The sequence below is a fragment of the Symphodus melops genome (assembly GCF_947650265.1).
Source record: "Symphodus melops genome assembly, chromosome: 5".
NCBI lineage: Eukaryota > Metazoa > Chordata > Actinopteri > Labriformes > Labridae > Symphodus > Symphodus melops.
In genome coordinates this window covers 5,349,523-5,374,512 of record NC_136695.1, presented here as the reverse complement: position 1 = coordinate 5,374,512, position 24,990 = coordinate 5,349,523, and the positions used below count along the sequence as shown (strand labels likewise).

The 24,990-nt window shown below is 40.6% G+C and overlaps 1 protein-coding gene across 7 annotated transcripts in view; it reads right to left on the bottom strand.

The window, feature by feature from the left end:
• Positions 1-14,589, bottom strand: part of adgrb1a (adhesion G protein-coupled receptor B1a) — a 148,458-nt gene extending 133,869 nt beyond the window's left edge. For 3 of the 7 annotated variants that reach the window (XM_079344144.1, XM_079344145.1, XM_079344147.1), the window contains exon 1: positions 13,952-14,589. The gene's annotated coding sequence lies outside the window, so the exon portion shown is untranslated. The remainder of the gene's footprint in view (positions 1-13,951) is intronic. The other 4 variants (XM_079344142.1, XM_079344146.1, XM_079344143.1 and 1 more) reach the window with 2 other exon arrangements.
• Between the last annotated feature and the right edge of the window lie 10,401 nt (positions 14,590-24,990).

The following is a 24,990-nucleotide window of genomic DNA, read 5'->3' as shown; positions in this document are numbered from 1 at the left end:
AAGGAGAGCAGAAGAGAGACAAAGGAGAGCAGAGATTTGAGAGGACAGGAGAAGAGAGGAGGGGAGATGAGATTTCAGTAAGAAGACATTTAAGAGCAGAAGTCAATGGGGAAGAAGAGACATTTGAGAAGTAAATGAAAAACAGTGGTCAGTTAGGAGAGGGAAGGAAAGATCTCACAAATTGCACTTGCCGTTTTATTTTAAAGCGTTTCTTTGTCGACCATTAGCTCCACATGGAAGAGCACAACAGCAAATTAACAAGTGCTAAAGTAGACAGAATATGCCGAGCTCAGTATCCAGCTGTAATGTCCTCTAAGTGGAGAAAAACAACATTGTAGATGTAATGAGGTGGAACGTGGGGAGGGGTCACAAATAAATGCTCTACAACACAGCTGACAACGGCATCTGAAAGTCAGCACTTCACAGCCACACGTTTCCTCTCTTTAGAAAAAAAGAAAAAAAAAGACAAAGAGTTTACCAAGACATGTACCTCACACAAGATAAATTGCCTGCAGGTGTTTTCAGATATATGGGCTTCAGTTGTGGAGGATAGCCAAAGCTTTTTCTGACAGTGACAGCTCAGCGTACACAAACGTCTGCTTTGGCGGAGACTCGCTGCAGGAAAAACACAGTCGGCCTTTTTGGACTGCTTTACCTAATCTCAGCCGTCATGAAGTCATATTGATTCTGTGACAGCGTCATGTTTGTTTCCCAGTCTGTGAATTCACATCGCGTGGCAGAAGCACGGCACAGCGGGAGCTCCACATACACACATACAGATATGCACACACACAGCGCTGCTCTCCCCCCGCTGGCTTCGCTGAAACTGCCCTCTGTTGTTACCCTTGAAGACGGTACAGAGGTGGGAGCACTTTTCCCCCCCATTACACATCCGCAACATTCACATTGAAGGCGAAACATCACATGGACAAAACTTTAGATATGAGTTTGCCTCTTCCCACAGGGACTTAGTTTAAGACTGGAGAATATGACAACAAAACGTGTTCTTAAATTCCTCCATTCAACACATTGTTCTTTTTGTAAGAATAGAGTCTTACAAAAACAAATAGTCGGATGTTAAACTTGAAATAAAAACGATATATTTCAAAATATCCTTGTGGTATCAGTTCAGCTCTGTGGTTGAACTGCATGTCGGGCAGAGGCCACACCCAAAACTTCCAGAACTTCCATCAGATGCATTTACATCGATTGTCAGCTCCGCTTCAGTGCAAGAGTCCCAATGACCAAAGAGTTCCTGCGGTAAATACAGAATCACGCGGGTGAGATAAAACTATGGATGTCGTATAAAACACGCTGCTTGATCTTTTCTGAGGGAAATTGATACGCAGTGCTCTGGCACTCGGCAAAAATAGAGGCCTGGCTTTTCTGCTGCAGAGGACTACCAGAGCTGAGACGCAGCACAACGGAGCCAGGTGAAGCACACAGTCCCACCTCAGCTGAGCGGAGACAAACCGAACACAAATCTGAGGAAAGTTAGCAGATAGCCTTCAAAGGTTGGGCCCCTGGTTTTGGCTACCAAACTCAGCTATTTGTCCCCCCCCCACCCAAACTATGTCATCCCTATTTCAGATTCTATCTCCTGTCCTGTCTTCTCAGTACAGGCTTCAATGCCAAGAGAAATCAACCCTGAAGAAACAAACATCTTAGGCAAAGGGTCAACCTAGAACCAGTGGACAGCCATTATTCCAATACTGTGGAAGAAATCCTCCCTGAGTCTTGAGTTGAACTTTTCTTGACAGATTGAAAACTTAATTTTCCCTAAACCCTATGAACTTGACTTTGACAAGCATGAGACAAGATTTGGACTTATCCCAAAAAGCCCTTAAAAAACCCAGGTCTAAACCACAGAAAATATGTCAAGATTTTTCACTGTTTAAAGTTTCTTGAAGACCAAATGAGGAATATGATCTGTAGAATAAACAAAGATAATACATCGCAGCATCGTCAATGCATTTGAATAGGTGAGTCCTCATTCATGAGGGGGGGCCGGGGACAAGTGTTCTTATTAGATGTATTTTTCAATTTATTTTGGGACCTCTTGCCCTTTGAGGAAATGTCAGCAGCTGGAATTGTCTCTGCGTTAATCAAATTCTGGAGGAGGTTTAGCAGCTCCTCATTGTAGGGTGAGGTCGGCTCTACTAAAATGCATTATTAGAGCAATCACGTGGTAAAAAAAAAAAAAAAAAAGATGGAAAAACACATTCAGTTATTGGACAGAAGCGTGTTGCCCTCTTCATATTTGACATATTCTATTATCATACATTCTATTTCATCTGATTGGTTTATTGAAGAGCTTTTATCGTATTCGATTGCTTTGAGCTCATCTCCTTTATGATGCTTTTATCTCATTGGTTGTTTTCATGTTTTGATGCTTTTGCGGTCTTTATCGTATTATTATCGTATTTTAATCATTGTGTTGCTTGTATCTGTTTTATTTCTTAAACAAGAAATAAAACAGATAGAAGAGGTATACCTCTTTTTCATTGCTTTTATCTAGTTGAAAGGTTTTTTTGTCTCATGTCATAGTTGCTCTCATTTCGTTGATTGTATCTTGTTTCATTTCTTTTATTTGACTTAAATTGAATTTGTTGATTTAATAGGGACAATGCATATGCATAGTTTCAATACAGAGCATGAAACGGATGGGCTGCATAAAGATAATACAGCTATTGCTAATTCCCATCTCTTGTCCCATGTTGGGCCTGTAGGTAAACAGACAAAGTGTTCAACTTTCGATCACATAAAACCCCAGAACACTGCATGAGGATACATTCATATACATGCACAACAATACAAAAAGCTTTAAACCAGTTTAACACTGGAACCACCAGGACGGTTTGACAGACCGTTTGGGTTTTTAGAATGTAAATAACTCTGTTTAAATAAAAACTTCAAGCCTCTTATCACACTAATTTTCCTAAATAAATGTCTTCCCAATCCTATAATTTACTAAAATAAAACACAACACAGGATTTCTGAGAATTTGTACCGCTGACCACCGCCGCCATCATACAGACCACGTTTGAACAAGCTGTTGCCCCAGATGCAGCGGCGCTCTCCAAGGTGCTGATTGTTCTTCATTTTCATCTGTTATGTTGTTAAGTTCTGCAGTTATTTTTGTAGTTCCATAGTTTGACATGCTCATAGATAGCCTTGTTGTGGTTTGGCAATAGTGTTTTAAATCTGACCTGCAGTGCGGCGACAACCTGTTGCTCATTGATTCATTCGCACGTGTTCATGTGTGGAGGAGAAGCATCAATAAGGTTGTGTTAACAACATTACGCATCAGCATTTGACCTTTTTTGTAAACGATTTTAAGTCTGAGCTTAATTTGATTTCAGGCGGTATTTCTTTTTCAATGCTCAAAATCTCGTAACATTTGTTATGGTTCAGCCCATTTGTGCAGAGCTATAACACTGACTGACTGTATTTTGTAAACCTGCTTTTTTATTGCATTCATCTCTTTATTGGTTCCATCTCCTGCTGAAATCATCTGGTCCTCTTTCTCCAAATGTATCTGGTGGCGTTCTTGTCTTACTCATGCTTCTATAATCGTTTGGTTATTTCTCTGACTTTGTGTTTCTTTAGTGTACATTTCTTAAGTTATTTTAGTGTGTTCTTCTGTGTTTGCACTTTGTTTTTACAGGTGCTACATCAATAAAGTCATCAGTACTAGTGTGATGGATTTCAAATATTTCCTCCATGTGCCTGGTAACATGGACAAACAGATTTAAATCAATACACCGACATGAAGAACAGCAGCGGTGCTGAAGCACATCCCACATCTGGAGAAGTGTGCCATTCAGTGGGGAGGGTAGTAATGACCCTGATTAGTTCCAGTTTTGATGGCTGCTCCTGGAGCTTCCAGGGGAGAGTTGAATAGAGATGGAAATCAGAGCTCAGCTACGGATGATTATCTTGCCACTCCAGATCAAAGATTTCCCTGGGCCTCATCACAGAGGATAAAGAACAGATCAGTGCACCCTACAAGCTACAGTAGCTGTGTCTGTTTTATTGAGGCGCTCTGAAAGGAGCAGCGGGCTGAGCACACTTAAACAGAAGCAGCATGGATCTGTGTCTGTGCAGACTGAGGCACATATGCTTATCAATGTATAAGCTTCAACACAAACTCAGCTGCTGAGATGTAAAACGTAATGCTTCTTTAAATGGTTTTGAGGCTCTGCTTGGAGCTATGAATGTGTACAAATTAATTAATTAAGTGCCAGTATTTAGAAAAGTACACAAAATTACAGCGTTCATAAGAACTTAAATCCTTAGCCAGAAAAGAGGGTCACAACAGTGCTGAGAAAGCTGTGGAGGAAGCAGAGTGAACCATCTGTGCTTCTCGAGCTGGGTGTCCATGTTCAGTATGTGGGTGTGTAAGGTGGGTGGGGGAGATGCCATGAACATGCCTACATGCATGTGACTAATTTCTGTGGCAGTTTCTCTTTTTCAACTGTTGGCGCATCAGGGAAAAAGCTGGCATGGTCGTGGGAAGTTGGATTTTACTTGAGATGTTAGTCATCACTCAAAAAAAAGTGTAAACTTATCGCAGAGCCTTTGAACATGGCTTATCTCTTGGCTTTAGGGGAGGACTTGGAGCTTTTAGCCTGCAGCAGTTTTTCCGATGTTCGTATTTCCTCTTGCAAGATCAAAGAGATATTTAAGACTACAAGCTACATGCATTTAAAATGTAACACTTTGGAGAAAAAAAATAGAACAGAAACATAGCTGTGAAACAATAAATGGACATGATAAAAAATAAAAACAGAACCGATTTTTTAAAATAAAAGTCTAAAAATGAGGATAATTCTTCATATTTTCATGGCTGAATGTCTTATCAAGAGCAGTACAGAAAGACTTATTTGTGTAATATGGTTGGTGTAAAAATAACAGAAGCAGCAGACGGTATTTGTTATTATCATCTGGTACTAAAGTCTTTCATGATATCCAATGCAGAACAAACAGAAGCACGGGTATTAAGTTCGACTCCTTGCTGTGATTAATGAGAACACTGTTGGAGTTTTGAGTTTCCCATGAGATCAAGCACAATTTGATTTAATAATAAAATCATTCAAAGGGGGCATGATTGAAAAAAAACATGAAGTCATGATGGTATTTGCAGAAAAAGGAGCATTAAGTTGTAAGACTACAATCCAAACATTATTTGCATGCTCTAAGTTACATAGTCCAAGCGATCTGCATTCGGTTAACATGTGCATTAAAGTATTTACAAATATGCATTATTGTATGACAAGTACAGTCGTGGCATATAAAGCACTATTAAACAGATTTGATTGCAGTCTGTTTAAGATGCTTGCAGAGGAGCACCGTGAGGTGTGAAGGTGTTCCCTCTGCTTCTCTCACACACTCGCTGACATGAAGTTAAAAATAGCAAACAGGCAAGAGAATCCTGCTAATTGAAGTCCTTGACTCACAGCTAAGCAGCTCAGATCTGAACAGACTTTAATTCATAAGGCTTTCACCAATGTTGGCTTCTGAAGCCAGCGAGTTTGGCCAGAGATATTGAAATTCTCCTGAAAGCTCCACCTTTGCCTCAAAGCAATTTAATTTCTGGAACTACAGTATGTTTACAGAGCGACATGGCTAGAACGACTGTTGATTTCCCTGACCTCATTTGGTGGTAAGACCTTTCCAAGAAAACCAAAACAAGAAGACAATTAATGTCCGATCTGAGCTCTGCAATATACAGCATCAAACACAAACCTAGATCGAAATAAGACAAGATAGAGTTAAAGGGCATCAAATCCTTTTTAGTGTCCAGGAAGAGTGCTATACTTGAGTTTATCCAGGGTCACTGTGTTCTTCTTTGAAGTCATTTGTATGTCAGTCTTCAGCTAAAGCATGCCTGGATGCTTTTTATTCCGAGGTCAGTTCAAATCTCAGTTCCAACAGCACAAGTAAAAGTCTTCTGACCTTAAACCAAACGGATGCCCACGGACTGAAGCCATAAAGACCCATAAGTAAGATGGCATCAACCTCAGAATGGCCCTATAAATAAATGTCAGGCAGTGAATTGATCTCTGCATATAAAGAGATGACCATCCAACCAAAGCATACAAATCAGTATGGTGTGCTGTAAATGTGTATGTCAGTTCAAATCCCAGAGGATTGTGCGATAAAAGCTGTGCGGTTCTGTCAGACATCTAACAGAGAACAGGTTTAGCTGCATCTGAAAGAAAGAGTCTCATAAACTACTGATGTGCGATTTTAAACACACAATTTATTAGTAAAATATCAGTTTTCTTAAACAAAGAAAGCAACCGCAGGTGGTTTTACAAATTGACTGCATGCAGGGACTTGTCCTTGTTTCCCCAAGAATAGCTTTTTACTTTTTTGAGAAGCTCAGAGGACAGCTGAGCATTTGAGATTGAACACTAAGCCTTGCTTGTTGATATCAACTGTGTTATGATCACTTTCAATATACATTATAAATTAAATGGGACCAAGTTCAGTTCTCTGTGTTACACCTTCAGGTAAGTATACCTAAAAATAAATTGCATGAGGACCCAGTACAGTTCCCTGTGGTACCCCACCCTTTCGGTTTCCCAAGAAATTAGGTTCAGTGCCGATCTAGAAAAGAGCCTGTCTTTTAAAATAGGAATAAAACAGTTGAAGGGGGCATGTTGCTGAATGGATCTGAGCACTTGTGACTTTTGTGAAAGACACTGGCGTTAGTGTTTTTCAATCTGCCTTAAATGTTAAATTTCTATTAACTTTCTATTAAGTTTTTCTGAGTTTGATACTTGATAATAAAATGCGGCGACAGCTCACTTTCTATAAAAAGTTAAGATGTTTAAAATGATTCTTGAAATAACTTACAAAAGACTGTCACGTTGGTTTGTGCTATCTAAAGAGCCAATTGCTGGTATGTATGGACATCAAGCTAACAAATAATGAAAAAACTCATCTCAAAAATCAACTTTAATCACAGATGAGGTGGAATATTTTTGACAGAGACCCATAATTGTTAAAGGGGACATACTATGAAAATCCACTTTTATAGTGTTTTCTAAGATATATTTCAAAGACACGCCAAATTTTTTCAAAGAGGCGCCAAAATGGAGCGCTCTGAATGAGCTGGTTTCTTCAGGGTCACAAACCTTCTCTGGTGCTTGATTCATGTTATATTTGGACCAAAGCACAGCCCAGATGTTTCATTTCAACCACAGGGGAGTGTTTGAAAAGATGAAAAAGGGCTATAATGTGTCCTCATTGAGCTCTGGAAGCACTGCAAATTAGAAAGGTGTTGCCTATGCAAGCCAGGGCTTTCCAGGGCAATATTTCAAGAGGACAGCTCATTGACACCATTTCACGTTTTTTTCTGATCCAAATGGTTTTGTCCACTTCCAATCTTGATTTATTGGGAAAATTTAAATAAAGCAGGTTTTTCTTGTCTCAAACTCTGAGGCAACTCATTTACGGAATCATTGAAATAAGCCAGTGTTTATAGCCTGCTGTTATGTTATTGCTCAAAATGCAAGTAACATTTTTAATTGGCCATTTTATCTTTTTATGTTACTTTAAGGACCACTTATGTGTGTGAAAATGGTTTCAGTAGTTTCAGTTTGTCTTGTCCCACACTGATGCCAACATTTGTTGTGATTATTTTGCCTAGATATTACTTCAGTTTATTTAATTCAGAACTTTATTATTCCCTCTAGGGCCAATAGGTCCGGAACAGCTGGCACCTAAAGGCTGTATGCGTATGGATTTGAAGATTTCAACAAAAGAGGAGGATCCTTCATTGAATTTAACAAAAAGCTAACACATAGAAGTATAGTCCAAAAGCTAATCACAAAAAATATATACCATCACTTATAACTCTCTGTTAAATACACTATGCTATTTTCTTCTCACCATCAGCTAAATGTCTAAAAAGTTCAGGAGGTTTTTCAAATCCCAGAGTTAAAATAAACTATTATATATGTTTTTGTGTGTGCAAAATATTTGTGTGCGACATACACACATGCATACACAAAGCAAAATCCTACACAGTGGATATTAAGGTTGAGGGCTCTCTGATGTGAGAACACTAAAAGCGGATGTAGAGTTTTTCAACTGCATTGGATTTGTATTCTAATGCTCACAAAATCATTTGACAAGCTGCCAGTGTGAAACTCAGTTTATGCTTGGCTGCTCTCTCGATGGTTGTCTCTAGACAGAAGGCGCTATGTAGCACTTACCCAGCTTTTATACCTGTACAACAGGAATCATTAAGAGATCACACCGCTTCTCCCTTCTACTTCTATCTCTAAAGGCCTGCTATCATTTCATTCATGAATGAGCAGAGAAATAAAAAGAGGTAAAATATATCATTTGTCTGATCTGTTTGGAAGGAATGTTTTCTCGCTTTCTGGCAAGTGCCAAGTGTCACCCTGGCAACATCCAATCACACTGCATGACAATCCTTGACATCACCCGAGGCATGAAAAATGTCTACTGTGCATCAGCGGTAATCCTGCCTAGTGGTTGCCACATTTCTGGGGTTTTTCCAATATCTTGGTGCCCACATACTCTACACCACATGTCTATCTGCAGTTTATAATGACCCATGTTAGTATTTTTCTTCCAGAAAGTTCTAGCCATAAGAAGTCTGTAAATAACTAGATTTTATTTACTCACAAAACCTGCTTTTTTGTTTTTGACATTTGAATTTTTATGACAACATGATGCTCATAGTGAACCTTTTTACTGACCACATTGGAGGTCATTTTACAACTTTCAGCTGAACTTAGTTGATTTATCCCACCATATCAATGTAGTTTCAAACTGGTTTTCAGCTGCGAGTGGATATGAATCCAGCAAACACTAACTGCCAACAACCAACCAGCAGACTCATCTGTAAGTGTTTGTAAACATAGTGGAAAATTAGCAGCTACAGATCCAGATATGTTATCGAAGAAGGATTGTAGGTGGTGGTGACCAACAACAGAGCAAAAAGAGGCTGAATATTGGACAAAGACGAGTAACGTGATTTCAAACCAGAGGTGCAGTAGCTCAGTCCATATAGGGGCTTGAGCTGTGAACTGGGGGGTTGCTGTTTCAAGTCCTCGGATGGTTCATAGATGCCCACCCCAACGGGTGCCCTATTTATGCAGCTCCATCACCCTTTAAGCTTCCCGTTTATGCATGGCCACTGGCTGCAGAGGGTAACTGAACTGTTTGTGTAGTCTATTAGAATCATGTACTGTATAAAACATGAACGCAGTAGGTAATAATGAGGTACTTAAGTGTAGTTTTGAAGCCACCATTTTGGCAGTCATCCACACTCCTAATTATTTAAAATGAATGAATTTATAAAGCATTTAAATTCAAATGTAACCCCTATACAGCGTATCAAGAATAAGCTGTTTCTACATTATTTTCCATACCAGGCTTTGAACAGGTTATTTCTGCTAATTGAAAAATGACATTTTAGCATGGGTGTGAAAGGGTATTCTAGTTCTTTTGGAGTCAGAGTGAAGAGGACTTTCATGCAATCTTTGCACTTTCCCACTGGTTAAATGTTTCACAAACTGAGGTTCTGGCTTGCGAAGAACATGTCCCTAACTCTCCCTTGACTCATTACCACAGCAAACGTTTTCTTAATGCCACTGCCCGGCAGCAGATCCATAAATAAACACTATTTTCAGCTTGAGGAAAGAATGTACTGTTGTTTTGGTTGTTAAAAATCACTCAGTTGAGAGAAGTGTTGATTTCAGTGTCAAATGAATATCTGCTTAAGGTTCAGAATTGTCACAGTCCAGTTTATAAGCATCATACTGACTATTGGCAGGAAACCAACTACGGTCTTTGTGACAAAGTTGCCCATCCATCCACCCAAACTGTGGGCTCTAATGGCCATTACGAGTTGAGCAGGAGGGCTGAGGCGTGAATGTAGCCATTGAGACACTTCTTGGTAAAGCTTTGTGGCTGTTTTATGGTTGTCAGCCTAAGTTCCTGTCTCATTCCGCACATTGGCCAAGCCTCATTAAGCATCCTTCCCTAGCTCCTTGTTTAGGCCCTGATTAGAGGAGCCAATGGTGTTGCAGAATCTGGTCAACCTCCAAGTCGCTTCAGGCAAAGATATTCTCTATCAGGACGCCCTTGGGTACTTTCAGGACAGGGATGCATGCATGTTTCACCTTCAATGTGCCTTATTCCAAAGAGTCTGAGTCTTCTGTTTTTGCTGAACGATTGAGTGTTTAGTCAAAAGCATGGTGGGTGTCACACACAAAGTGATTTGTGGCGCTCAGAGGCAGCAGAATAGCACTGTCTGTCTATGTCAGCCAGCGCTGTGCCTACAGTCCCTCTCTGTCTTCCTTTTAATCCATCTTCTATCATTCCGCTGACTGTCTCCTCATCACCCATCTATTCATCTCGCCCCTTTCAATGACTCCCTCTGTTTCCGCACCTCACTGTCTCCTCTTCCTCCCTCTGATGTCACAAATTCAGATATGAGCTTCTCTGATAGCACCCTTAGCCTCGGACACTGCGGCCTTGTTTGGAAGGGGGAGTGATCAGAGGATGAGAAGATGGAGGGACGGGGAGAGAGTCGACGGCGCAGCGATTTTCCAAGGCAGCGGTTGAATGTAAGATGCAGAAACAAAGGAGGACATCTAGGTTAAAACAACACGCATGAATGCCTCTGAAAAGGCCTGTGTTGTGTTGCCGACTTGTCTCATCCCTTTGACTTGGAGCCAGCCGTGCCTGTCAGGGCTTCACTGTTGAGTCTATTTCTGCTATCTGCCCTCTTTCTTGCGGATAAAACAGTTGACTGCTAATATCCGCACCTGGGGGGCGAGGGAGCGTTCTCAGACCCTAAACCTGGCACTGCCCCAGTCACACATGTGCTGCCTTTAAAGCAGACTAGCACTGCACCTGACTCTGCTTGGATTCGTGTAGCCTTTTCCAGCAACAAAACAGATGTGGTATGATTTCAGATTTCACTTGTTTAAGGATGTTAATTAGTATGCACGAGGGTTTGAATTAAACATTTTAATAGAGGTAAAAAGTTCAAACCACTGGAGCACAACAGTGACACTTTGGGTAATTTGACCCACTGACACCATACATGTGGTATGCACAGTCTGTATAAAACATGGATGTTGTATCATTGACATCAGCCATTTATTTCTCAAGCTGTACTTTGAAGTCAACCAGTATTTGTCGCCTTTCGGTCAAACTGCAAATAGGTAAAGAGGTGGAGCAGAGATAGACCCACAGCCTCCTGGCTGTTACATTACTAACAGCTACAGTAATCACATTGAATCAAAAAAATCATTTTCAAAGTTTTTGGAGCAGGCTCTGAACATGTTTATTTCTGCTTGTTAAAATCAGCATCGTTACATGCTTGTTAACGAGACCTCCGGAACTTTTGGAGACAGCTTCAAGTGGACAATCAAGAAACTGCAGTTTTTTGTCCTTGGAAATTCCGTCATTTTTTTGGCACCAGAGGTTAACGCTTGGTCGTAGGAGGTAGGAGAGGGCCTGCTATGTTGCCTTGAAACAAAATCCTGACAAAGCCTTAAGTTTGGGTTTTTTTTGCTGACAGGGAGAATCTTCAAACTCCCCTAAATGTATTTGTCAAGCCCAGAAACCCATTCTCTTTCATTTCTGTATACTCTGTGCATACTTTAATTTGTTTCCCTTTTTCTTTTGACCCTTTTTTTAAATGATTCTGTTTCACAAGTAGAGGTCGTTCATTTTAGCCCATCAACTTTGCAAACACATCCAGGTATGTCTTCTTCACTTTTCTATGTATTTTCCCACTGTATATTTAGGGGTAACCTAACCTGGACATATCACTTTATATAAAGTGACATGAAACAATAGATAAGGTGAAAACTGATAGCCTAAAGGTGCTGTATATGTTTATCGGAATAAAAAGTCAACAATATAAAGATCCCATCGTGATTTAGTCTTTCCCCATTTTGCCAACAAAACTCAGACGCCTTAATGAGCATAAACATGCAAATACATGGTGAATCAGAAGAGGAAGGACAGAACAGGATTCAACAGAACACAGCAGAATGGTTCTCAGAGGGGCACAACATATAAATGGCATAAACGGTAGTAATGTATTGTGACTTGTGAATACCTGATGTCATGTTGGGTTGTTTGGAACAGCTGCAACACCGTACATGAAGAATACAACACAACAGTAACAGCAAGGTTAGAGACTGCATCGTCCCTGTTCGAACCCAAATTAGCTTTGAACGGATTGCTTTTCTAGCAGGCGTTTAGAGAACCATGTCTTCACCTGTTGAGATTCCAGACTTTTGCACACAAATGGTATGCTGCTATAAATCAACAGTTATCGGCGGAGAAGCTAATGGAAAATCCACCTGACTACAAGAGATGAGCATATGTGTTTTTGCGCCCCCGATTGTGTGATTGTGTAAAAGGACTAAATTCTACCAAAAGATAATTTCATAAAGTCAGCAAAGCAGGAAACTCACATAAGAAACATATGTCTCTCTACCATATGTGGCAGGAAATCCAAATATTTCAATTTTTGTTTTGAAAGTCTTTCAGAAACTGCAGCCTTCCTTGTCTGCCTCTTTGTCATCATTCTGTGTGTGCACATGCAGCGTGCCTCATATTGGACTTCAGTGAGCTTTGCTGCAGCACGAGGAGAGATGAGGGAGGCTCCTTGCACCAGAAGGGGACACTGAATGACAACCCATTTTGTGGCGAATAGGACTGCTGGCCATCAGTGAGCGATACCAAGCTGACTGAAAGTGCGCCACAGCAATAGGCTCAGAGCGTTCATCTGCCTACTCCACTGCAAAGAGATCAGCTCTGCGCCTCCTTTAGCAGCATTACTGGGAATTGAATCCCTCCCTTGTGTCATTTCCAAGACACAATTTGAGCAAATCATAGAGCAAATGTTCAAAAAGATGCATGCACCTTAATGAAAAGGTGATCAATTATTATATGTAGGGCAATAAAGTCATTAAACATGACTAAATACATAACTAAAGTTGATATGAGGAGACAGTAAGATAAAACACAGGACACGTTTTTCTTCTCTGTCTGTCACCCGCTTTTATTGTCCTCACTCTTCCACAGTCTAATGGGAAAATTTAGACATTAGTTGCCATAAATAAGACAAAACTCTGAGGTCATGCTCCAGGTTGGCATGAGGGTTGTCCTGACACGCTGCAAAATTGCAGCAAAATTCAAAAACATTGCCTTTGGGATTCGGATTTATTAATAGGCGGGGTTACACATCTCTTAGAGAAATTAAGAAATTCTCCGAGTTTGATATCCTTGTCTTTTTTCTGTACTTGCCCTATGGGATCTAAAAGTGGATTTTTTTTTCTCGGATACGTACTTAAGCAATATGAAACCGATTAAAATGAATATTTGTTTTGATTGTCCAGGTAGAACTAATGGCTGCGTATTTTCTGAGTGTCGATGTTAAGATTTGCACGTGTTTCCTCTACATATTTCTTAAATTGGGGGGTGAATAATGTGCTCATCTTTGCCTAAGTGAAGTAATATGTTTTTGAATTAAGTTCGGCGACTCCGCGTCCCCAGAGAACGTTTCCCCTTCTTTCTTCGCGGTCTGACAGAGTACCCAGACGGCAACTGTCCAGCAGCGGTGCGACTCCCTGAGCTCAAACCGTTTGGGTGTGTAAAACGCAGAGCCACTCCACAACAAGGACCAGAACCCGTCAGCATCATGAGGGAGAACACAACAAGGAGTAGTCCCCTTGATATTTATCAACTTTTTAACATTTATTTCCGGATAATTCCGCCCCCCCCCCCCCCCAAAAAAAATAAAATAATTAAAAATAATAATAATAATAATTGCGGTGACATCTACTCGTAGTCACCAAAACACACATTAAACTGTCTGCGTACTGTCACTTGAAGCTAAGCAGAGTTTCATGTAAGACGGAATAACATGAGAATTTACCTTGAGTAAGTTAGCAGTCCCTTTGATACATGCTGTCAGTGACCGGAGCTCGGTGCGTTTTCAGGCATACACCAATTCCAAAACCCTGGGGATAGTAAGTCCTAGGATAAGTCCACAAAACGCATCTTATAAAAGGTTGTCTTCATGGGGAATAAAATGACGTGATTGAGATAAAAGGAGGGAAAACTCAGAGAGGAGTTCTGAAAGCCCGTTAGTTCCGACTGCTGCGCTCCCGGTGCGTAAAATGGGTTCCGAAAATCCCGAATGTATTCAACGGCGTTATTTTCTCACATAGTTCCAACATGAAACGACCCCTGCTCCTCTTTGAATAAAACAGCTGGAAATCCTTGTTTAAAAAAATGTTGCGTTAGTTATTCCAGAAATTCTAGAGATCTGTCTCAAATAAAAGTTCTTCTCCACATAGAATCCTTTCCGTGTTTTTGGTGACACAGTCCCCCCCAAGTGAGATGGACGTGAAGATTTAACGGAGCGGTAAAATCAGTGAGGGTCTCGCGCGCATCTCAGGGCACCGCCGTCCCCAGCTTGCGGCTCTGGAGCGTCCTTGTCTGTCTGTGTGTCCGCGCGCAGCAACAGCCGGATTCCTTATTCGGATGCCCGGGGCTCGCGCTTGCTACTGTTAAGAGACACGCGTTGTATCAGGATGACTTCCTGCTTAATCTTTCAAAGTAATAAGAGAGAGAGAGCGAGAGAGAGAGAGAGAGAGAGAGAGAGAGAGAGAGAGAGAGAGAGAGAGAGAGAGAGAGAGAGAGAGAGAGAGAGAGAGAGCGAGAGAAGCGCTGCAACAAAAATCACAAAGACGTCTTGATCAAAGCAACACAATGAGAATAATACTACAATCGCTTTTTAAATTAACTATGAACCACATGTACAGTACAGGTGAAACAAATCATTTTGATTGGATAAAAAAGCTGCCAATTTAATAGAAATGAAGAGGTATAACACATAAAGCCCATCAGCTGTACCTGTGTATTATACATTTGTTTCTGAAGCCTGTAAAAAAAATTAAATAGAAAGGGAGATGAGTAACAATAAAGAAAATTGATGCATTTTAAATGAATTTGCAAGAAAAAACTGTGGTAGCATCATTCGTTCAGTAGACCTTAATAAAAGGCTAAATGTATTCATAAACAAGCTTGATGATTGCAGAGAACCAACCTTTTAAAAACTTTTATCATAGAAATAATTTTGGTGACATTATTAACCAAAGATTGTTAAGAGAAAGAGAGAGAGAGCATTCAAATTCACAGGGTGGCGCATACGTAAAAAAGTGACACTTCTTAAGTCCTTTTGACGTCTCATAAAGATGCAAACATTACATTAATGTATCACACAAAAAGGTCACATTCATTGCACAAAGACACAGGTGTGTAGGCGTTTTGCCTGCATAATTGTTTTTTTTAAAACAAGAAATTACACATATTGTGTGACTATCATTGAATTTTTATTATAATTTTATGGTATAGAAATAGACATGTATAATGTTAGATTTTTACTAGAGTCAAACTGAAAAGTGTCATGGCAACCCTTTAGCATCTCATTGTCAGCTGTTTTTAGTAAGAAGATCAAAACGCCACATCTGCCTCGACTCACACTTCTGTTTGCACTTCACACTGTGAAACAGGTGAAGGTCGCTCCGCTGTGGTGCTTGCATGTGTTTCCCTTGTGCATCATTGCATGGCTGGGAAAAAAAACTAAAAAACATTCAATGAAATAAGGCAGTCCCCTGGGAATGCTTTTATTGTGAAGAGGAAAGCCCTCAATTTCCTGCCAGATTCTGCCTTTTCTGTGTTCAAAGCTGAGGGGTTCCTCTACATGAAAATTCACCCAGCAGCCCCCTCTTCTGGAGTCAAACTGCGTCAATTGGATGTCGTGTCAGGTTAGTGGTACCACCTATTTGCCACACAATGAGGAAAGGTTCACAGTGAATAGTCACAGAATAGATCATTTTTACAGGTTATTGGAAAGTATTTAGGGAATAAAGGTAAGATAGTGATACAGATGATGCGTGATCAGCAAGTTTCTCTCACGTCACAAACAGAAATGCCCAACATGGAAGTGCAGTGCTGTCAAGGAACATGAGGTAATCTTCTCACTACATGTTTGAAAATGTGTCTTTTTCTAAACTGCACTTTAAATTTAATGAGCCACAAACAAACCTTCAAGGGATGGATTCTCAAGGCTGATTGTAAATGTCAAGTATGGAATTTGATTATTTTCTATTAATGGGATTTTCGAAGGATTACAATTACATTAAGTGAGATTAAATTATAATATAGATACATTTACATATGGGATAACATTTAGAGGTGAACAATAGTCTCCATGAGTGACCACACTACCAGCAAAAACCCTGTTCAAACTGAAATCTGAGTCTTTCTTTCTTTCTTTCCTCCCCCCCCCAAGTGTTTTTGTCTTTTTTCTTGTCAAAATTCACACACAGACTCAGAGGGAGCGCTGAAAAGGGTAAACTGTTTAATGAAATCCAAGGTTCAGTACACAGCAAAGTTAAAGGCTGGGTAAAAACACAGGCAGAGATCAAACACACTAAGGCTGTAAGAAAAGCACCAGGACAAGGTACATGAGCAAAGTGGTGAGTAGTGCAGGGCTGTAAAGGAACATGAGGGAGCAAGCACGGACAAGAAGGGGATAACGAGACACAGGTGTGTATAACAGAAGTGTGTGTGCGTGTGTGTGGGGGGGGGGGGGGGTTACACACAAGATGGGAACATGAAGAGGAGGATCTGAAGGTGGACACGTGAGACATTGTTGCTTTCAGAATATTTTTTCTGTCTGACATTACTTGAGAACATTTTGTATATTATTTTAATACAGCTCTTTCAGATCTCCCCATATTTGATCATGCCTATAAACCCCTCTATTTTCAGCCCTGCACAGAACTGTTTCTGTGTCTGTAGCTTTAAATGCAAATGAGCTGAGTCTGACCAAGCCCCTCTCTGGAAGAGATTGGGTGGCTCGCACTTTCTCGCTCCATGTCCTATTGTTTACGGGGAGATGGCAGACTCAGAGGGCAGAACAAACACCCAGCTGTGGGACTGTAAACCACCTGGGGGAGGGGCTACTGCCCTTTGTGATGTCACAAAGGGAACATCTCAAAATGTACTGTTTGAGCACACATTTTATGAAGAGTGGAGCAGGCAAAAGATGGAGAGGATGGACTTTTCTCATAATAATTGGAGGCTTTCTAAACAGACTAAGGACATAAGTGTAAAGAGCGTATTTTGCACAATTTGTGACCTTTGATAATAGTGTTAAATTAGTTTTGGAAAAAAGTGATGATTTGACAGAGATATTCCTTATTTGAACCGATCTTTGATTAAAGACTAATCAAGACTAACTTCTCTTCCATTGATTTTGGTTGCCGAGGTGAGGAGTACGGTCCTTTGAATCTTGTAATAGGTTCGTGGGAAAAAAACGCTTGTGACGTCAGCACGATTTTTTACTTGAGCACACAGAGCGGCCGCACAAAAACGGCAGAGCACTTGTTGGAAAGACGCCGGGGGCTGCACTTTTCATCCAGGCAGCTGCTTTCTGCTGAAAACACCCTCCACCCATTGAAAACAACTGAAAAACGATGCTGGCGCTGAGAAGAAAAAAAAAATACGAGTTGGACACAGGGCCTATCTTGTGTTGGTTAAATGTAAACATAATAAAACTAGACTTGTAATGCATCATGAGAATCCTTTCGGAAATGTCATATTGCCTCTGTTGACTTCCATCACTTCTTAAACCATCCTGCTGTTGCCCATGAGGATACATTTTGCAGCAGAAGTTTATGTAACTGGTGAGTGTTATTTTGGCAACACTCTGAAGCCAGCACAGTGTAGTGGAATAGATGGACTGTAAATAATGTGCAGTGATTTGAATCTCACCTTGAACAGTAGCGTGGTAAATGTCGTTAGAGACAGTCATCAGTATTACATCATGCGCTCCCATATGGCCCAGAGGTGTTAATGGCAAAAGAAGGTCAGTTTGTCCTGCCGGCCAGTAGGAAGTTTTCTCCATAAACATGTTGGGCACAGTTTAGTGGTTCTGCGCTGCACAAAGATGCTTCAAAGACATAGCCTCCTGTCAAATTCTATAATTAATAACGATTGAAAGGGAAAAACTACTATTTGAAATGCAAAGATTTTAAGCAGCTTGCATTTGTCTTGTCTTTGGTGGACAAAATCAGTGTAACAGTTTAACCATGGAAGAATGCAGTGTGTTCTAATGACAGTGTTTAAGTAGGCCTCATAGTGTCTATGGCTCTGTACAACCTACATGTTTTAACCACCAGCAGGGACAATGGTGGGCCCCCAGTCTATAGCACCATTATATTGGGGGTCATGGAAAAATCCTCCCCTTCTTTCATTGAACGTCAAACTTGGCTAGACAAACTGTGAACTTTGGCCTTTTGGTCTGTGTGCTGTTAATCACTTTGTTGTGACTGGCACTGATGACAGCCTTGGAAGGACATGAAAATATGTTGATGAGAATAATGAGTTTTCTTACTGATGGTCTACGTTCTAAAATAATTATTTGATTTGAGACCTTTAAGAACCAGATAAAACACTCCACAAATAGGTTTAATTAAAAGAGGTTTTGTAGAATGGATTCAGTGCTGAAAAGGTCATATTAGAACATAGCTGACTTTTCTGACAGACCTTTTTCCCCATCAGACTGTTATAGAAATTCACAAATAGACATTCTAACATAATTAATTACGTACTGTAATTGAAAAAGCGAGTTGTCCACAGAACATCAAATGTGGGTGCACATTTAAACACAGGCTCCACTGCACAATCAGTAAAATACATGGAACAGATAAACTCAATAAACTAAATTATAATACTAAACTAGTCAGAATAATCCAGATTATATTCCTATCATAAGTTTATTGAATTTACATCAATCATGCATCAGCTTTTCCACTGGTCAAAGGTAAGTACAAAAGGAACATTGGTTTGCTTTGTTCTTGTCACGACTGCCGACAGGAACACAGGGGGAGGACCTAATTGCAGAAAACCAAATTTATTTAACAAAAGGGAAAAACAAAACTTACACAGAGACTAAATTTAAAACATCTTGAAACACGAGTGACAAAAGACAAAGTAAATCCAGAGAGCAAAAAAACAAAATCCAAAGGAGCAAACAACAGGCACATTCGACAACGACAAACAGACCATAGACAAAGACAATGAACCAACAAGAGGGTAGGAACACTCAGAGACTATATAGACAGGGGTAATTGGACACAGGTGAGACTAATCAGACAGGTAAGGACAATCAGGGCAATCACACAGGCGGGAAACACAAGGAACAAAGAACTGTCATGGTTTGGTTCTGTTTCATCTTGTTTTAGTTTTCATTCTGTCCTTAGTGTTCTGTTTGTTTCCTAGTGTTGATTGTTTAGCTTGTGTGTTTTAATGTTTCATAGTTTTATCTTTACTTTAGTCTTTAGTGTGTTTCCCTGTGTCCTCCTATGTTACCTGTTAGTTTATTTCCGGTTTTGTGTTTTAAGTCTAGTCTTTAGTGTTTCCTGTTTTATTTTGTAATATCTGGTTTAGGTGGTGTTGTCAGTGTTGGGTTTTACTTTGTACTTGTCCTCTAGTGTTCTGGTCTTGTGTTCTTCAGCCTGCCAGGCTGGTATGGAGGAAAACGATGGAGTTGAAGGTATGGGGGCAGGCCTTTATAATGTTGCAAGTGTGGCTTACACAGGTGTGGTAGAAATTCAGGTAAGGTGATGCTGCTAGGTTGAGCTTGTTATTTTAATAGTACTATAAGGTTTCCTCTAAGTAGCCTGTAAAACAAGACAGTGTGCACAATACTCACAATACTTCATATTTGTGGATTGAATCACATCTGTGATGTTATGAAAGAGTTTTTTCTTTGCGTCCCTATTCTACAGCAGGTTACACCAGAACTGCATGAACGTATCAAGTTTTTATACCGACATTAAGGAGTAGTTAAAGCGTCTCATTCACTTAACGTTATCACCCAGTGACTGTAATCCTGACGACCCGAATACAGAGAAAAACCTATAAATAGATGCCACCAGTTGCTATCTGCAACTTCTGTTATAATTGTCTGGAGAAGTAAGACTATCAGGTCAACCAAAGATGTGACAAGCCAGAGGAAGTTCATTGATATAAAAACATTCAGATGCAAGGCAAGTCAAAGTGCTTTACAGGGAAATATTAAGTGTGTTTCAAAGACGCTTGCCATTCTGAAAAAGCTGTTTCAAAGTATTTTTTTTTCCACCTTAAAACTACTAAAGAGACAGGGTAAAAGCATGTCTAACTTACAGCTGCAACTTGCCTGCTTGCTGTCATATTAGTCATGCGGATATTCAGGCTCTCTTAACCTATGTAAAATAATGTTAAAATCTTCCCCATACAGTGTGCGCACAGGACCATTCAGACCAAAATCCTATTTTATCTCACCATACTGTGAACAACTTTATTTCTGCTGTAAAACTGGGTGTTTGTGACTTTAAGGGCTGTTGGCTGCCTCGAGTGGACAGTGGAGAAACTTAAGGTTTTTGCACTTCCCTTGTTCCCCTTTGTTACGGCTATATGTTTCCGTGTACTGTTAATCCCTCCTCCCTTTCTGTTGTCTCCTGCCCTGGTGTAGCCACTGATTGAACAACGAGGCACACCTGGCCTCAGAGCTTAAAAGCCCAGTGCTGGCTTCAGTAGAGAGGAGGCATTTCAAATGGGGACTGTTGTGCCTCTCAGCCAGGGATTGTTTGTGGGTGTTGTTGTGTTTGATTACATTAAGTTGATCTTTGTTATCAGTATGTTTGTTTATTAGTAATAAAGGCCAATGGTTTGACTTAGTAAAGGTGTTAATTATAAACGAGTCAATGAGTGGTTTGTTGTTAGCCCCATAAGGCCGTCTTATGGTGGGGCGTAACACCCTTTTTTAAATCGTTATTAGTTTTAACTTCAGCAGCATTTTATTTTTAACCACAAGAGCTTGTCACTTGCTGGGAAAACAGTAAATTCATCCCAGATGATCCAAGGAGTCTGGATTTTACAAAGTATATGAGTAACTGTATGAGTAAAAGCAACACCATATTGTGCTTTATAGGAGAAAATAAGATTAACCCACATTATGTAAAGGACATCTGCTGCCAGGGAGCACTCAATCAAAACAATTTAAATTTGTTGAGGCTAAGGTGGCGTCATGGGATTGATTGTCTCTGCTACTCATCCCTGACCCCCATGGTGAAAACAACACATTGACTGGAGTAACCCTAACCCAGACTTCCCTTTCCACAGCAGTGTTTTCCAGCTCCTTCTGGGGGATTCAGAGGCGTTCTCAGGCTACATAGGGTACATAACCCCTCCAGTGACCTCTAGGTCTACCCTGGAGTCTCCTTCTAGTTTTGATGTGAAAGAGTTCCCCCTGAATGTCATGCGTTCTTTTAGATTTGATTGGCTGATTATTCAGAAGGGACCGGCTGATTGGCTGTCTGTCTGTGACTGTATCGACGAATTAGTCCACAAGCGGGAGGATTTAAAAGCTAGTGAAGTTGTGAAGATAAATAAAGTGGATTTCTTATTGGAGCACAGTTTTGAAACCGTGAATTAGCAGGAGAAGTTGGAGGTAAAGTGTAATGGAGCATTCCAACCGATGGACAATGTCATCACCCAAACTGCCAGTAAAACAAACCGTGGATTTAATGTGGAGTGGTTTTCAAAGGAAAAGTGAACAGTTAGCGCCGAGAAGAAGGCGCTCTTCTGTTTTCCGTGTTTGCTATTCGGCGGGGATGGGGTTCAAAGATTTGAAACGTCTTTCTGAAAGGATCTCAAAACATGACAGCAGCGGGAGTCTGCTGGACTGTGTGCTGAAACTGGGATTACTTGGAACAGTAAATGTGGCCGCTCAAATTGACAGCGTTGACAGGCGTTACAGGCGATCCATTGAGCAGCAAAACGACAGGTGGAGGAGAACAGGTACAGCATGTGCTCATTCGGATAATCACATGTATTAAACTTTGTGGAAAATGCAAAGCTGCATTGCGGAGCCATGACGAGTTGGCGGACAGGCATTTTCCGTTGTATCTTTGAGACCATGAGTGAGGGTGATTGGAGGCTTCAGAGGCAGTATGACGCTTAGCCCGTCTTCAAAGGGACATCCAGCACCATTCAAAACAAACTGTTAGACTGCATGTATGAATGTACAGGGAGGAGATAGTCAAACAAAGGGGCGAGACATCCTTTGTCACTGTACAGACTGACGAGACAACTGATGAGAGAGTGTTTGTGTCAGAGAAAGAGTTTGTATATGAGGGTTTGTGTGTGTGTGTGAGAGAGAGAATGTGTTTGTGGATGTATGTTAGATTTGAGGCACTCTGCATAGTGTTTTTTTTTGACGTGTAAAATTTTAAAAAAAAGGGCACTGAGCTTGTGTAGTTTGTTTTAATAATACATGTAATGATTTCATACATTTAAAAAAAAATCTCAGAGCATTGAAGAAATGTTACTTTCTAAATCATGCTAGTTTTCAAAAATTAACAACCCTGCCTTTGTGAATGAAATGCATTTGGTTGTCCTTGTTCCTGTTTGCTTGATACTTGAATGTCAGGAAGGATCAAACTCGGTTATTTCAACTTTATTTTTTTCACGATCAAGAACTAAGAGACTAATGCAGCAAATCTAACTAAAGCATAACCTGCCAGGCTTTGAATGTCATTATAATAATAATTTATACTTTATTAATCCCACGAGGGGAAATTCGGTTTACACTCTGTCTAACACACACATAGGCCGAGATACACACTCATGCACAAACAGGGTTCTAGGGACATGCATTAATGGAGAGGTCTCAGAGTGAGGGGGCTGCCCACAGCGAGCGCTCCAGAGCAGTTTTTGGGGTTCGGTGCCTTGCTCAGGGGCACCTCGGCAGTGCTCAGGAAATGGACTGGCACCTCTCCAGCTACCAGACCAGTTTCCGGACTTGGTCCGTGCCGGGACTTGAACCAGCGACCCTCTGGTTCCCAACCCAAGTCCCTACAGACTGAGCTACTGCCGCCCCATTACCAAAGGGATCATATTTAGCACACACACAGACACACTGTCAGGAGAGAATGTCTTAAATTGTGTCTTGTATTAATCTACCAAAAGTAATAAAAACTCACCTCGCAAAGTGGAGCCAGCTTCAATCGTTCACATAAGAGAAGTCTGTCTGTTCGTCACCAAATTCCACTGCTGAATAGTGACCTGATGAAAGCATCAGATGGTGGGTTATGGGGTTATGAAAATCATTAGGAGATAGAATAACTGTAGGCAGTGCACACTGCAGCACCCTGACCCTGACGCCTCATGGACAAACAGCAGTAATAGTTTTCTCCTCCTCGTGCTGTCTTTCTGAGAGCTGTAGATGATATGTATTGAAGTATTACCTTTTCTTCTACCCTCCACACACACACACACACACAACCTCTAGATACACACTTCTTCCTTTGCCTTGAGCACAGCCACACAGCTGGGAAGTCCTTCTGATTCGAAACCCACAGAGATCTGAGAAGCGAGAAAACAAATACATCTTCCCTCCTTCGCTGTCATTGTCTCCACTTTAATCAAACACAAAGAGGCATATGTAAGTGCATGTTTGAACAACACACACACACACACACGCACACACACACACACACCTCAAGGAGACTTAGCCAAGCGTGTTGTCAGGGCGTCGTATAAGAAAGCTGTTTCACACATGAATTTTTCATGTCGGGGTTGAGCCGGATGACTAAGGTGTTGATGCCTCCAAACCTCTTCTAAAAAAAATGTGCAATGTCTGATCCTGTTTGCAAACATTTTGTAACTAGTTTTCCCTTTGAGCTTTAGAATAAGTCTCGATTTTTCCTTCTTCTTTGCTCCATGAAGCAATCAGATCTGTGTGCAGCCTCGTCATGAACTGCACTTACAGCGGGCTGAGGGTGCACTTTCTGAGGCTCTTTGTGGCGGAATTATGTTCAGCTAAAGTCCAACAGCACGGGGGGGACAGAGAGATAGAGAGCACAGGGATGAGTGCGAGGGGAAAGCAGCTGTGTTAGCAGCTGAACTAATAAAAGAGCATTTAAACAGACACACCCCGTCTCCTAATGCCTCACTGTGACACCGAGGAATTAACGAGCCCGATGTTCCCAGGAATTCATTAATGCTTGGCATGAGCGAATATTGCTATTAAACATCATTTAAAATAGTACAAAGCCAGGATGTAAATGTTTCCTGTCGTCCTATTTTGCAGGGAAAATGAAGCAGTAATTTTTAGGCACATTGGCTTTAATTGCTGCCATACGTCATGTTGTGACGTGATTTTATGACCTCGTTGTGGTGATGCAGGAGTGTTGTTGCTAGTGTGGATAAATGTTGTGTCAAACTAAAAAAGCAGGGTTCACACAGGGGTTGAAAGGGCTTGAGTAAATCTTTTTTTATACATTCAAACAACAGGCACTACTTTTAAACAGATCAGTCAATGCATGTGAAGCATCATTATCTATGGGGCTTATTGTGTGCACAAGTTGTTGCGAGCGGCATCCATCTGATGTGTATCTTGAGTATGATAAATAGTATTGGTTATGAATCGGCAGTGATTCTCACTATTAGGCTTCACCAGGGTGTCACATATTGCTTTAATAGGAGTTGCCTGTGTCTATTTGGCAAGCTATTTTATCATTAAACATGTTTATTTTCAGGGAGGTGACTTCACGTGTCACAGGGGAACGCATATCCTAAATTAAGGAATTATGTAACAAAACTGAGCTAGATAAAAATAATAATTATTCTTATTATCAAAACAGGATTAAAGATGCCAAACTAAAAATGGAATGCCCTTCATAAACTAATGGGAAGAAGAGCTAAATTAACTCTTAATTCATCCGTCTTGGAATGGAATTTCTCTTACTAAACCAGTTGATATGGCAAATGATTTGAGTACATACTTTAGCAATGCAATACAAAAATTGCGGGATAGCATGGATCTCACTAATGAAAATGACATTTCTAGCAGGC